This window comes from Dendrobates tinctorius, unplaced genomic scaffold, assembly GCF_039654945.1.
Source record: "Dendrobates tinctorius isolate UK_male_01 unplaced genomic scaffold, ASM3965494v1 ptg000019l, whole genome shotgun sequence".
In the NCBI taxonomy this organism is placed as follows: domain Eukaryota; kingdom Metazoa; phylum Chordata; class Amphibia; order Anura; family Dendrobatidae; genus Dendrobates; species Dendrobates tinctorius.
In genome coordinates, this window is record NW_027361687.1 from 87,997,900 (window position 1) to 88,011,749 (window position 13,850).

General features: G+C 47.9%; 1 protein-coding gene across 3 annotated transcripts in view; it reads left to right on the forward strand.

The window, feature by feature from the left end:
* The window catches only part of LOC141083087 (cholinesterase-like), a 362,676-nt gene that overhangs the window by 147,510 nt on the left and 201,316 nt on the right, over positions 1 to 13,850 (forward strand). The gene's annotated exons all lie outside the window — the stretch shown is intronic.

Consider the following 13,850-nt stretch of genomic DNA (forward strand, 5'->3'; position numbering starts at 1 on the left):
CTCTCTGGCTGTCTCGATCCTTTCTATGCAAGTTACATTGTCCACACTCCCGGCACCACCTCTCAATGGCTTTCCTCATACCAGCCCAGTATAACCTCTCCCGGAGCAATGCTTCCAACTTATTCCATCCGAAGTGTCCAGCTCCATTGTGGTATGCTTCCAGGACCATTGATGCCTCTCTTTTTGGGGCTATCACCTGCCAAACCAGCTCATGAGTGCGGGCATCGATACTCCTCCGACACAGCTTTCCTTCAAAAATGAACAGCTCACCTCTTTCCTTCCACAACTGCTGGGTTTCTTCAGGAGCATTCGACTCTGGGCGTGAGTCAGCTTGTGACAGTAGCTCCTTCACCAGGCGGACTGCGGGGTCATTATCCTGAGTTTCTGCCCAGTCATGATGGGTCAATGGATTTAGGGTGACCTCCTTCAAGCTGGCCTGGAGTGGAACTGTGTTGCATGTATAGGTTAACTGCAAGAGAGACCCTTCACTGCTTCCAAGCATGACCTCACCCTCCCTGGAGGAAGGCAAAGCCACTGTGGCGGCCATACTCCTTGGGGCGCCACACTGACATGGAGAAGGACTTAGGGATCCTAGTTAATGATAAACTTACCTGGAGCAGCCAGTGCCAGGCAGCGGCAGCCAAGGCAAACAGGATCATGGGGTGCATTAAAAGAGGTCTGAATACACATGATGAGAGCATTATGCTGCCTCTGTACAAATTCCTGGTTTGACCGCACATGGAGTACTGTGTACAGTTTTGGGCACCGGTGCTTAGGAAGGATATAATGGAACTAGAGCGAGTACAAAGGAGGGCAACAAAATTAATAAAGGGGATGGGGGAACTACAATACCCAGAGATATTAGCAACATTAGGATTATTTAGTTTAGAAAAAAGACTACTGAGGGGAAATCTAATAACCATGTATAAGTATATAAGGGGACAATGCAAATATCTCTCCGAGGATCAATTTGTGTCAAGGAATGTGACTGTCACAATGGGGCATTCTCTGAGTCTGAAGGAGAGAAGGTTTTTCCACCAACATAGAAGAGGATTCTCTACTGTTAGGGCAGTGAGAATCTGAAATTCCTTGCCTGATGGTGATGGCGAACTCAGCCGAGAGGTTCAAGAGAGGCCTGGATGTCTTTCTGGAGCATAACAATATTGTATCCTAAAGTTATTAGGTTCTTTAGAAGGACGTAGATCTGGGGATTTATTCTGATGGAATATAGGCTGAACTGGTTGGACAAATGTCTTTTTTTCTGCCTTGCTAACTATGTTGCTATGTTACTATGTTACAATAGCAGAACACTCGGAGCTGTACGCACACGCGACTAAGGCCTGTTTCACACATACTTTTTTTCATCAGTTGCAATCCGCGAAAATGGCGGGACATGGATCCTCAACTGTTTTGAAAGCAACGTATGCTACCGGACCGTTGCTTTGACGGATCCGGGGAAGGTAGAAATTTAAAGGAACCCGTGCCCAGGGAGGAGAGAGAGCGAGAGATAATTTTTTTCAGCTGGCATGTAGGGTTAAATTTCCGCCAGAGGCAATTCTTCCAGGCATGCGCAGTGTACAAATGCGGATCCGGCTAGCAAAAAAATGTTGCAGTGTCCGTCCTGTCATGTCTGCGGACGCCAAAATTTTGGCAGTTCCGTAAAAAAACGGATCCAACGGATGACCATCCGTCAAGATCCGTCGATAATGCAAGTCAATGGGAAAAAAATGGATCCGCCAAGAAAAATGGCGGATCCGTTTTTTTGCAAAACAGCGGATTTTGACTGATGGTGACAGACGGATGCGTGAAAGAGGCCTTAGGATGCCCGGAGTGAGATGCTACACTGCCTGCCTAGACACACACTTGCAGTGCTAGTAGCGGCACATGTGCACACAGGGTGTTAGCGTATCCACCAACACACCAATCACACATGATCTTAGGGTGCCGACACACACTCCAGGGAACCTTTTATAGATTCCTGTACAAGTCCAATCAGACAGGACCTTGCTTGTGGACCAATCTGGAACGGCCACGTCACCCGAGCAGCTGAAGACCGACCACCAATGAGAGGATGCCACCTCACGAGCATGCTCAGTAGGGTGATATCTGGACTTAGCCTCTGGAACTCCTGAATGCAACTGCCTATTACTATTTGCTATAGCTTTGGCTGGAGAGACAGCAGTAACCAAGAGAACAGTACAAGTCTGAGCAAGATGCTGAGACCGACGTCTTTGCTTAGCAGCTCCCACTGCGGCCGAAGCAGAATGGGAGACTGCAGAGGCAGACAAGACTTGGGATCTATTCCGTGCAGTGGGAGAATCCCAGCACCTAACAACTGGTAGACCGAAAAATCTCTATATCAAATGAAGTGGAATGGTGGAAGTCAGCACGACAGTGGCTTCTGCAGCAATGCATCCAGGCTGGGACAATGGCGGATTAATTTCTGTACCATCAGGTTCAGGATGTGAGCCATGCAAGGCACATGTGTAAGGTTGCATTCTAGTTGGCACTGGGCAGCCGCCCTATATGGTGTTACTAAGAGGTTGTGAACCAGAAGCCCTGCATTCCCTGTGTGAACACTGCCACATGCGGATTATTTCTACTGCACTGGTGTACCACACGGCCAATCCCTGATGGTAGGCAGGCTGTTTCATTTGGTATTTATGCACCTGTGCAGCTGCCATTTTACTTGGGTCCGCTGCACCTTGTATTAGTGCAGATGCATTTAGGCCTGTCTGGTTTGTATCTGAATTTTTGGAGGATTTTTTTCTCTTTTTGAGGTTTTCATGTGTAAGGTTGGCCCGGCATAGGGCCGCCACCAGGTTTACACCATTATCGCACACTGCCTTCCCTGGCTCCAGGTTGAGTGTAGACAGCCATTGCTCAAACTCGGCATGGATAGTTGTCCACAACTGTTGATCTGTATGACTGCGATCTCCATTGCATATTATTGCAAACACTGCTCCATTACAGTGAGCCCTGGCTTCACAGTACAAAGGTGAGGGAGAGATTCTCTCTGCAATGTTGGAACGTGTGTTTAAGGCAGAGATTGAGGGCGCAGGTGAAGGCCCTAGAGGAGGTGGAGGAAGCAGAAGCATTGGAGGGACTGTTATTATGGAGGTTTGTTCCGCAAGCCCTGGGAATTCCAAGACTTGGTATCTAGTGACACCTTGGTGTCTACTGCCTTAGTTCTCTATCCCATGGTGTGTACTAGTTTACTTCTCCAATCCAAGCTGTCTAGTAGTATAGTTCTCCATTTCCTGTTGTCTATTAGTTTAGTTCTCCATGTTCAGGTGTTAATTTGTTTAGTTCTGCAAGCATAGTAGTTTAGTAGTTTAGTTCTCCAACCCCTGTTATCTATTAGTTTAGTTATTTATCTTATGGTGAATAGTGGTTAATTTCTGCATCCCCACGTGAGGATTTTCTTTTGGGCCTATCGCAGTATTTATCAGTACCTTGCACACTAGTATCTGTATACTTGCACCTCTGTTCTTTTCTTTGCCTTAATTGAATTCATTGCGGTGATCCCTTGCTGTTTGTTTTACCTGGATTGCACCTCTAAAATACCTCATGTATTATAAATGGTTGATATTTTACCTTAATAAAGATGTATTTTCTATGATATATATAAATCTCTTTGTCTGTTGTTTATGGTTATTCTATTTCTCTGGTGTTGTGCATGTTGTTGGGAGTACTCCACACTTATTGGTGTGTCCTTATATTAGGTGGGGGAACTATATGGGTCTTCTACCAGTTCCTGGCCACATATTACCATTATGCTTGTTTTGATTTTTGGGTTAACGTTATTGTTTCCTGTGTTGTTCACAACTGATTCAACTGATGGACTTTCGTGCCCGCGACCAATCTTGGCTGACGCGGCTTAATGAGTAGTGTTGATCATTCCGATACTGCAAATATAGGGTATCAGACGATATTCGCTGTATCGGAATTCCGATACCGAGTACCGATATTTTTTCAATATCGAATACCGGAATCGGAAGTTCCCATTATGCAATGAGCCACTGTTGTGGATGTGATTGGCTGCTGAAATGATGTCATCATGATGCGCGGTCTGTGCGCATCATGATGTGCGGTCTGTGCCGACTGCAGGGGGGGTCTGTACGGGCCTGTGCCGGCTGTCGGGGGTCTTACGGGCCTGCCGGGGGACTGTACGTGCCTGCCGGGGGCCTGTGCTAGCTGTGGGGGGTCTGTACATGCCTGCCGGGGGCCTATGCCGGCTGTCGGGGGTCTGTACGGGCCTGTGCCGGCTGCCGGGGGTCTGTACGGGCCTGCCGGGTGCCTGTGCCGGCTGTCAGGGGTCTGCACGGGCCTGACGGGGGCCTGTGCAGGCTAAGGGGGTCTGTACGTGCCTGCCAGGGGCCTGTGCTGGCTGTCGGGGGTCTGTACGGGCCTGTGCCGGCTGCCGGGGGTCTGTACGGGTCTGCCCGGGGCCTGTGCCGGCTGCCGGGGATCTGTGCGGGCCTGCCGGGGGTCTTGTGTGTGTGCAGGCATCGTCCGATGGGACTACAAGTCCCATCGAGCTATGCCTGCTACAATGACAGTGATTGACACATTAGCCAATGATGGGATAGTAGTAGTCCCATCATCCGGCTAATGTGTTGAATGTAAGAAAAAACAAAAAAACACATACATACTACATACAACAAACATACTACATACAATACATTCATACAATACATACATACTACACATATACTACATTCACACAACATACATACATAGTGCATACTACATACATACTACATACATACACCATGCTACAGACATACAACATATATACTACATACATACTACATACAATACATTCCTACATTCATACAAAACATACATATAGACATACAGTACATATAACATAGAGTACATACTCACCATCACTTGTCATTTTGATCCCCGAAGCCAGTGTCATCTATGAAAAAAAATAGAAAAAACAAACAAGCAATATACTCCCTGATCCTCAGAAATCCACGAGTGTCCCACGACGATCTGCTGCACTGCATCACTGAGAGGTTACTATCGTTCACTGGTCTCACTTTATGGCAAAAGCTGCGTGGGAACTTTCTCACACAGCAATGCGAGACTAGGGACTATTTTTTTACAGTGGCAGAGGAATACAGTGCGGAAGGATAACTACTTCCCATCATTGGATTTGTGCCCGTGGATCCCCTAGAGAGCGGTCGCATCAGCTGATGCTGCTGTTCTCCACGGGAGATCGTCGTGGGACACTCGTGCATTTCTGCAGATCAGGGAGTATATCGGTTGCTTGTTATTTTCATATATTTTCACAGATGACACTGGCTACGGGGATCAAAGTGACAAGTGATGGTGAGTATGTACTCTATGTTATATGTACTGTATGTCTATGTATGTATTGTATGAATGTATTGTATGTAGTATGTATGTTGTATGTCTGTAGCATGTTGTATGTATGTTGTGTGTATGTAGTATGTATTTATTGTGAGAATCATGTGGGAATAATGGATGAGGGCAGGTATATCTCGCCCAGATTCCTTTCCTATGTGGCCTAGTCTGGTCAGTATCGCACCTGCTTACTAATGGATAATGGGAGGTGGATATAAAAGGATGCAAGGTGGTTGTGTGAGTGTCTCAGCCTGGGAACACAGAGAGCCTGTCTGTGTGAGAGACACACGTGAGTGGAAGCAGTGCCCACTGCAACTGTGGTTTGGCTGGACGGGAGAAGCCCGCCAGTTGGTAGTTAGGTTGTCCATTGTTTAGTTAGTGCCAGACAGGCAAGGATTTGTTTTATGTTTTTTTTCCTTTATGCATTGCTTTCACCGTTAATAAACCTGACTCAGGGTCAGTTACACCCGAATCCCAGCTCTGCGCCTGAGTTTCATGCTGAACGCACGTGACCTTTGACCCCAGCAAAGGCAATCCCGGAGTGTTTTATCACATTGTGGTGGAGAATGCGGGCATCACGTTGCAAGCATGAGCATGGAGGACGTGGTGAAAGCGCTGGTACAGTCCACCGCCATCCAGCAAGAAGCTAATCGGGTGATGATGGCCCAGCTAAAGGAGTTGGTGGACATGACAGCTACCGATCGTTCACTTCTCCAGCAGGTGGCGCAGCGCCTGGCAAGCCTACATGAGGTTAACCTGGAAGCCGAGTCGAGAGTGATTCACGTGAGTCGGTACTGGCAGAAGATGACGACCGAAGATGACGTCGAGGCATACCTGACCACGTTTGAACGGACGGCGGTGCGAGAAAAATGGCCGAAGGCACGATGGGCCGGCCTGATTGCCCAGTTTCTTTCCGGTGAGGCCCAAAAGGCTTATTATGACTTAGAGCCTGAAGCCGCGCAGGACTTTGACAAACTGAAAGCCGAGATCTTGGCCCGGCTGGGAGTGACGACCGCTGTCCGTGCACAGAGAGTGCATCAATGGACTTATCAGCCGGATAAACCACCGCGGTCACAGATGATCGACCTGATCCACGTGACGAAGAAGTGGCTACAACCCGAGGTGTTGACAGCGCCAGAGATAATCCAGAGAGTCGTCATGGACAAGTACTTGAGAGCTCTACCGCCAGCCCTGAGGAAGTGGGTAAGCCATGGAAATCCTATGACGGCAGATCAACTGGTGGATCTGGTTGAACGTTACTCCGTGGAGGAAGGACTCCGAGACGACGCTACCCCACCTCGTTCTTCATCATCTCCACGTGGAACCGGTAAGACTGTTCCAGGGAGTAGGGGAGAAGGAAAAATCCCTAAGACAGTGGGGGAGGAAAACGGGACTGCCCGCACTGCGAGGCCAAGAGTAACGAACTATGGTCTAAGCAAGGGGCCCGTTAGGTGTTTCTGCTGCCAAGAGATGGGACATATTGCTGCGAACTGTCCGGTCACTACTGAACCCATGCAGTGCGACGTCACAGACTCTAAAAACCGCATGTCTATGGTTGCACGGGTAGTGAGTGTGAATGCCGGTCAAAAGGATGTGGAAAAACACTTGTGTGATTTAACTGTTGATGGCAAAAATGTGGTGGCATTGTTAGACTCGGGAAGTGTGGTGACTCTGGTGAAGGCCAGTCTGGTGTCAGCCCCGACTGGACCATCAGACAAATAATCTGTAACATGTGTGCATGGAGACACCTGTTCGTACCTCACCACGGTCATATGCATTACTACTTCCTATGGGTCTGTGCAACATAAAGTGGGACTCGTCCTGGCGTTATTGCATGATGTTATCCTGGGCCGGGATTTTCCCCACTTCTGGCAATTGTGGGAGAATCAGTTGATGCCCTCGGGTAATAGTGTACATGATTCTTCTCCCAGGGCGCGTGGGGGTCTCGAACCCCTGGAAGATGTCTCCCCGGAAGACTCGGGGGAAGAGTCTGCGGGAAATGACCTGCAGTTCCCGTTTTCAGTCATGGCGGATGATACGGAGGAGACCGGGGAAGAGGAAGAGGCCGACAGCCGTCCACCTCCCCGTTTGCCGGATTTAGAAGTTCAGAAAGATGACTTCCAAAGCGAGCAAATAAAGGATCCTACCCTTTCTCAGGCTAGGACAAATGTAAAAGTGATAAATGGGGTACCCGTAGAACCTGGCTCTAGGCTGGCATATCCTTACATGGTTTTGGAGAATGATTTACTCTATCAGATAGAGAAAAAGGGGGAAGATACGGTGCAACTATTAGTCGTGCCAAAACCCTACCGGCGGCAGGTGCTGGACCTGGCCCACGGACATATGATGGGAGGTCACCTGGGAGTCCAGAAAACCACCGAAAGGATATTACACTGTTTTGTTTGGCCAGGCATGCATCACGATATTCGTGTATATTGTGAGTCTTGTCCTGACTGCCAAGCCTCTGCACCTAAGCCCCGGTTCTGTAGCCCTTTGGTACCCCTACCTATTATTGAAGTCCCGTTTGAGAGGATTGGGATGGATTTAGTTGGGCCCCTTCCACGGTCTGCACGTGGACACCAACATATCCTGGTCATCTTGGATTATGCCACTCGCTACCCGGAGGCCATCCCTTTGCGTAACACGGCCACCAAGACGATTGCCAAGGAACTGGTGCATGTGTTTAGTCGGGTCGGTATACCAAAACAGATACTCACCGACCAGGGGACCCCCTTTATGTCCAGGGTAATGAAGGAGCTCTGCCGATTGTTACAAATCGAACCGTTACGCACATCCGTGTATCACCCTCAAACAGACGGGTTGGTCGAACGGTTCAATAAAACTCTGAAGCAAATGCTGAGAAAGGTGATAGACAAGGATGGGAAGAACTGGGACTATTTACTTCCGTATTTGCTTTTTGCCATCAGGGAAGTACCCCAGTCTTCCACGGGATTCTCGCCTTTCGAGTTATTGTACGCCCGACGTCCTCGCGGACTGTTAGACGTTGCATAAGAAACCTGGGAGGGTCAGGTCACACCGTTTAAAACAGTGATAGATCACGTCACACAAATGCAGGACCGTATTGCGGCTGTTATGCCTATCGTCAAAGAACACATGATACAGGCTCAAGGAGCCCAAAAAAGAATCTATGATAGGGGCGCCAAGATCCGTACGTTTGCACCCGGAGATAGGGTGTTGATCCTGGTCCCCACGGTGGACAGTAAGTTCCTGGCAAAGTGGCAGGGCCCCTTTGAGATTAAGGAAAGAGTTGGTGAAGTAAACTACAAAGTATACCAGGCAGGTAAACGGAAACCTGAACAGATTTATCATGTAAATCTGATAAAACCCTGGAAAGATCGGTCTGCCTTGTCAGCGGAGCTGGCCCGTCCCGTCTGCTCACATACCGTACCGGAGGTACGGGTTGCAGAGACTCTCTCGGAGCGGCAAAAGACTGAGGTCAGGCAGTTTCTACTTTACAACCAAAAGTTTTTCTCAGAAAAACCCGGGCAGACTACGCTAATGAAACATGACATTGTAACGGAACCTGGTGTCACAGTTCATGTAAAGCCCTACCGAATCCCGGAAGCGCGCCGTGAAGCCGTTTCCCGAGAAGTGAAGGCAATGTTAGAGTTAGGTGTCATTGAGGAATCGCACAGTGCTTGGTCCAGCCCGATTGTGCTAATTCCTAAACCGGACGGCACCATCCGGTTCTGCAATGACTTCAGGAAACTGAATGCGGTCTCAAAATTTGATGCCTACCCTATGCCCCGGGTCGACGAGTTAATAGATCGGTTAGGAAAAGCCCGGTACATTATGACCCTAGACCTAACAAAGGGGTATTGGCAGATCCCTCTGGTGGAGGCTGCCAGAGAAAAGACGGCATTTGCTACCGCAGAAGGTCTATTTCAGTATGTGTATATGCCGTTTGGACTGCACGGAGCACCGGCGACCTTCCAGAGACTGATGGATCGAGTCCTGAGGCCACATAGGCGGTACGCTTCGGCCTATTTGGACGACATTGTCATTTACAGCTTGGACTGGGAGACTCATCTCCAGAAAGTACAAGCTGTGATTGACGACCTGTGGGAGGCAGGTCTAACCGCGAACCCCAAGAAATGTCACATCGGGCTAGAAGAAGCCCGGTATTTGGGGTATGTAATTGGGAGGGGTGTTGTTAAACCCCAGGTTGATAAGATTCAGGCAGTTCAGGACTGGCCGCAACCTGTCAACAAGAAGCAGGTACAAGCCTTCCTGGGGATCGCCGGCTATTATCGCCGGTTCATACCCAATTTTGCAGCCATCGCTACCCCCCTGACGGATCTTACAAAAGGGAAAGACTCCGTCATGATTAAATGGAGTTTAGCGGCTGAAGAAGCCTTCCATAGCCTAAAACGGGCACTTTGCTCTCAGCCCGTACTGGTGACTCCGGACTTCCGCAGCGAGTTTGTGGTACAAACGGATGCCTCTGATAACGGTATCGGTGCCGTACTCTCACAAGTGACGGACGGAGTGGAACACCCAGTCCTCTATCTCAGCAGGAAGCTGAATAAACACGAGCAAAGGTATGCAGTCGTAGAAAAAGAGTGCCTCGCCATTAAGTGGGCTCTAGAGGCCCTCAAATATTACCTGGTGGGCCGAAAGTTCAGGCTGATCACTGACCATGCCCCTCTCAAGTGGATGCACTTGAACAAGGAACGGAATAGCCGGGTGACCCGGTGGTTCCTTGCCCTGCAGGCCTACACTTTTACGGTGGAGCACAGCCCAGGAGTACAGATGGGAAACGCAGATGCCCTGTCCCGAGTGCACTGTTTGGCAGGTGTCATTGCTCGACCGGAGTGGTCTGAGCAGAGGGGGGGGGATATGTGAGAATCATGTGGGAATAGTGGATGAGGGCAGGTATATCTCGCCCAGATTCCTTTCCTATGTGGCCTAGTCTGGTCAGTATCGCACCTGCTTACTAATGGATAATGGGAGGTGGATATAAAAGGATGCAAGGTGGTTGTGTGAGTGTCTCAGCCTGGGAACACAGAGAGCCTGTCTGTGTGAGAGACACACGTGAGTGGAAGCAGTGCCCACTGCAACTGTGGTTTGGCTGGACGGGAGAAGCCCGCCAGTTGGTAGTTAGGTTGTCCATTGTTTAGTTAGTGCCAGACAGGCAAGGATTTGTTTTATGTTTTTTTTCCTTTATGCATTGCTTTCACCGTTAATAAACCTGACTCAGGGTCAGTTACACCCGAATCCCAGCTCTGCGCCTGAGTTTCATGCTGAACGCACGTGACCTTTGACCCCAGCAAAGGCAATCCCAGAGTGTTTTATCACAGTATGTTGTATGATGTATGAATGTAGTATATATGAAGTATGTATGTATGTTGTATGAATGTAGTATATATGAAGTATGTATGTATGTTGTATGAATGTAGTATATATGTAGTATGTATGTAGTATGTAGTATGTATGTATGTTGTATGAATGTAGTATGTATGTAGTCTGTATGTATGTTGTATGAATGTAGTATATATGAAGTATGTATGTAATATGTATGTATGATGTATGAATGTAGTATATATGAAGTATGTATGTAGTATGTATGTATGTAGTATGTATGAATGTAGTATATATGTAGTATGTATGCATGTTGTATGAATGTAGTATATATGAAGTATGTATGTATGTTGTATGAATGTAGTATATATGAAGTATGTATGTAGTATGTGGTATATATGTATGTTGTATGAATGTAGTATATATGTAGTATGTATGTAGCATGTATGCTGTATGAATGTAGTATATATGTAGTATGTATGTAGTATGTATGTTGTATGAATGTAGTATGTATGTAGTATATAAGTAGTATGTATGTATGTTGTATGAATGTAGTATATATGTAGTATGTATGTAGTATGTATGTAGTATGCATGTATGTTGTATGAATGTAGTATATATGTAGTATGTATGTAGTATGTATGTATGTTGTATGAATGTAGTATGTGTGTAGTGTCATGATCATGTGTGTCAGGTCGCAGATGATGCCGCAAGGCGAACCCATTACACACGTGACCCTGGATACACCGCCTCCAGTGGGGCGAATTTAAATAATAGAACGTGCAGGTGGATACGCCGCCTCCACCTGGCGAATTTAGGTATTACACGTTATAAATATATTTCTGGAAACACCGCCTCCAGTAAGGCGCATTTAAATAATAAGGGGGGAACCTGGGAAACTTTAACAATGGAGGGCCCTGCGATAGGGAATGGGGGGAGTGGAGACCTCCTAAGCTCCCCTGAGCCAGTGTCCCTGCACTCCTTACATTCCCTAAACAGGCTCCGCACCTGTCGCCGCACGCGTACCTTAACGCCCTTGCTCGCCCTGACCCTAAACCCTCACTAGGGAATGGGTCGGTGCGGAGACTAATCCCACCACTGCACTAATAACACACATGAGGAAAGAGACAATACAGGGGAAACACCACTTAGCTTTGCTCTGTTGCGTACGCTACCAGCAACAGAGCCCACCACCTGTGTGCATCTTCTCCTCCACCCTGATCCATCACCATCGTGCAGCCTGGGAGCAGAGTCCATCACCACTTGCAGCAGTCCAGTACACAGAGTCCCAAGATGAGTCCAGCCTCTGCCAAGAATCCAAGCATGCTCGAGTCCAGTTCTCAGCAACCAAGTCGAGCATGCTGAGTGCAACTCTCTTCCTAGTCGCCACTCCTCTAAGCCATGCCCGCACTTCCTGCCGACACCATAAACTGCGACTCCACCAAGCCATGCCAGTCCTTCCTGCAGACACCATTAGCTGGCACTCGTTCTCTCTGGCTGACTGCGCAGGACTCCAATCCAGCTCCATCCTTCCACCAGGCTCTCCAACAACTAAGCAAGAAATATCACCAGCAGTGAGTGAACACCCTGAGACCCATTTATAGAGTGTCACACCTGCACCATAATTAAGTGCAACCTAACCTAAGGTGCAATACCACAACCACCACTGGGGACAGTCAAAACACCTTTGAACTTAACCAAAGTAAAAAAAGTTCACGTTGTGCCTTTAATACCGCCAGATCCAACACTGGATCATGACAGTTAGTATGTATGTAGTATGTATGTATGTAGTATGAATGTAGTATATATGTAGTATGTATGTAGTATGCATGTATGTTGTATGAATGTAGTATATATGTAGTATGTATGTAGTATGTATGTATGTTGTATGAATGTAGTATGTATGTAGTATGTATGTAGTATGTATGTTGTATGAATGTAGTATGTATGTAGTATGTATGTACAGTATGTTGTATGAATTTAGTATGTATGTAGTATGTATGTTGTATGAATGTTGTATATATGTAGTATGTATGTAGTATGTATATATTTTTTTCCTTACATTCAACACATTAGCCCGATGATGGACCTACTACTGTCCCATCATTGGCTAATGTGTCAATCACTGTCATTGTAGCAGGCATAGCTCGATGGGACTTGTAGTCCCATCAGGCGATGCCTGCACACAGACACAAAGATCCCCGGCAGCCCGCACAGACCACCAGCAGGCCCGCACAGACCCCCGGCAGCCGACAGACCCCCGGCAGGCCCGTACAGACCCCCGGCATTCTGAACAGACCCCCGGCAGGCCCGCACAGACCCCCGGCAGGCCCGCACAGACCCCCGGCAGGCCCGCACAGACCCCCGGCAGGCCCGCACAGACCCCCGGCAACCGGCACAGACCCCAAGCAGTCTGTACAGACCCCCAGCAAGCCCTCACAGACCCCCAGCAGGCCCGTACAGACCCCCGGCAAGCCCGCACAGACCCCGCCCGCACACACAGACACGCGCAGTGCCCGCCCACGCACCGCCCACACTCTTTCCCCCTCCCGAACAGGATGTGCAAGTACAGAAAGGGTTTTTTTTAATTCCGATATTTCTGTCCCATTGACTTGAATGGGACTTCCGGTATCGGAATCGGCGATACCCGATACTTTTTGGGTATCGGACGATCCAAACCGATCCGATATTTCTCAATATCGGACGGTATCGCTCAACACTATTAATGAGGTTTTTAAGGAGGATGCTCCAGTGGTTTTAGATTCACAATCTAAGGATACCAAGGAACAAATTACATGCCTAAAGAGTCTCTTTTTAAAGAGAACTAGATCCTGGTGGAACAAGGCTTTCCTAGAAAAATACTTACATAAGGGGTTGATACCTAGGGGATTACTCTTCCAGCTGTTCCCGACTTTCCCTGTAGAGGACGTCACTTTTAGAGAAGACTGGGAGAAGATATCTACCAGATCCTCTAGGGAGTATATGGAACTATTGATAAAATTAGATAGTGCTAAAATCAGCTCCTTAGAAGCTGAGATTGATACACTTCAGTCTGATTTAAAAAAGAATTTATCTGTTGATGCTCTGACTAAACTACATGGGGAATTGGATGAGGACTTTGGCAAATGGGAGCAGGAAATCTGCTCCAA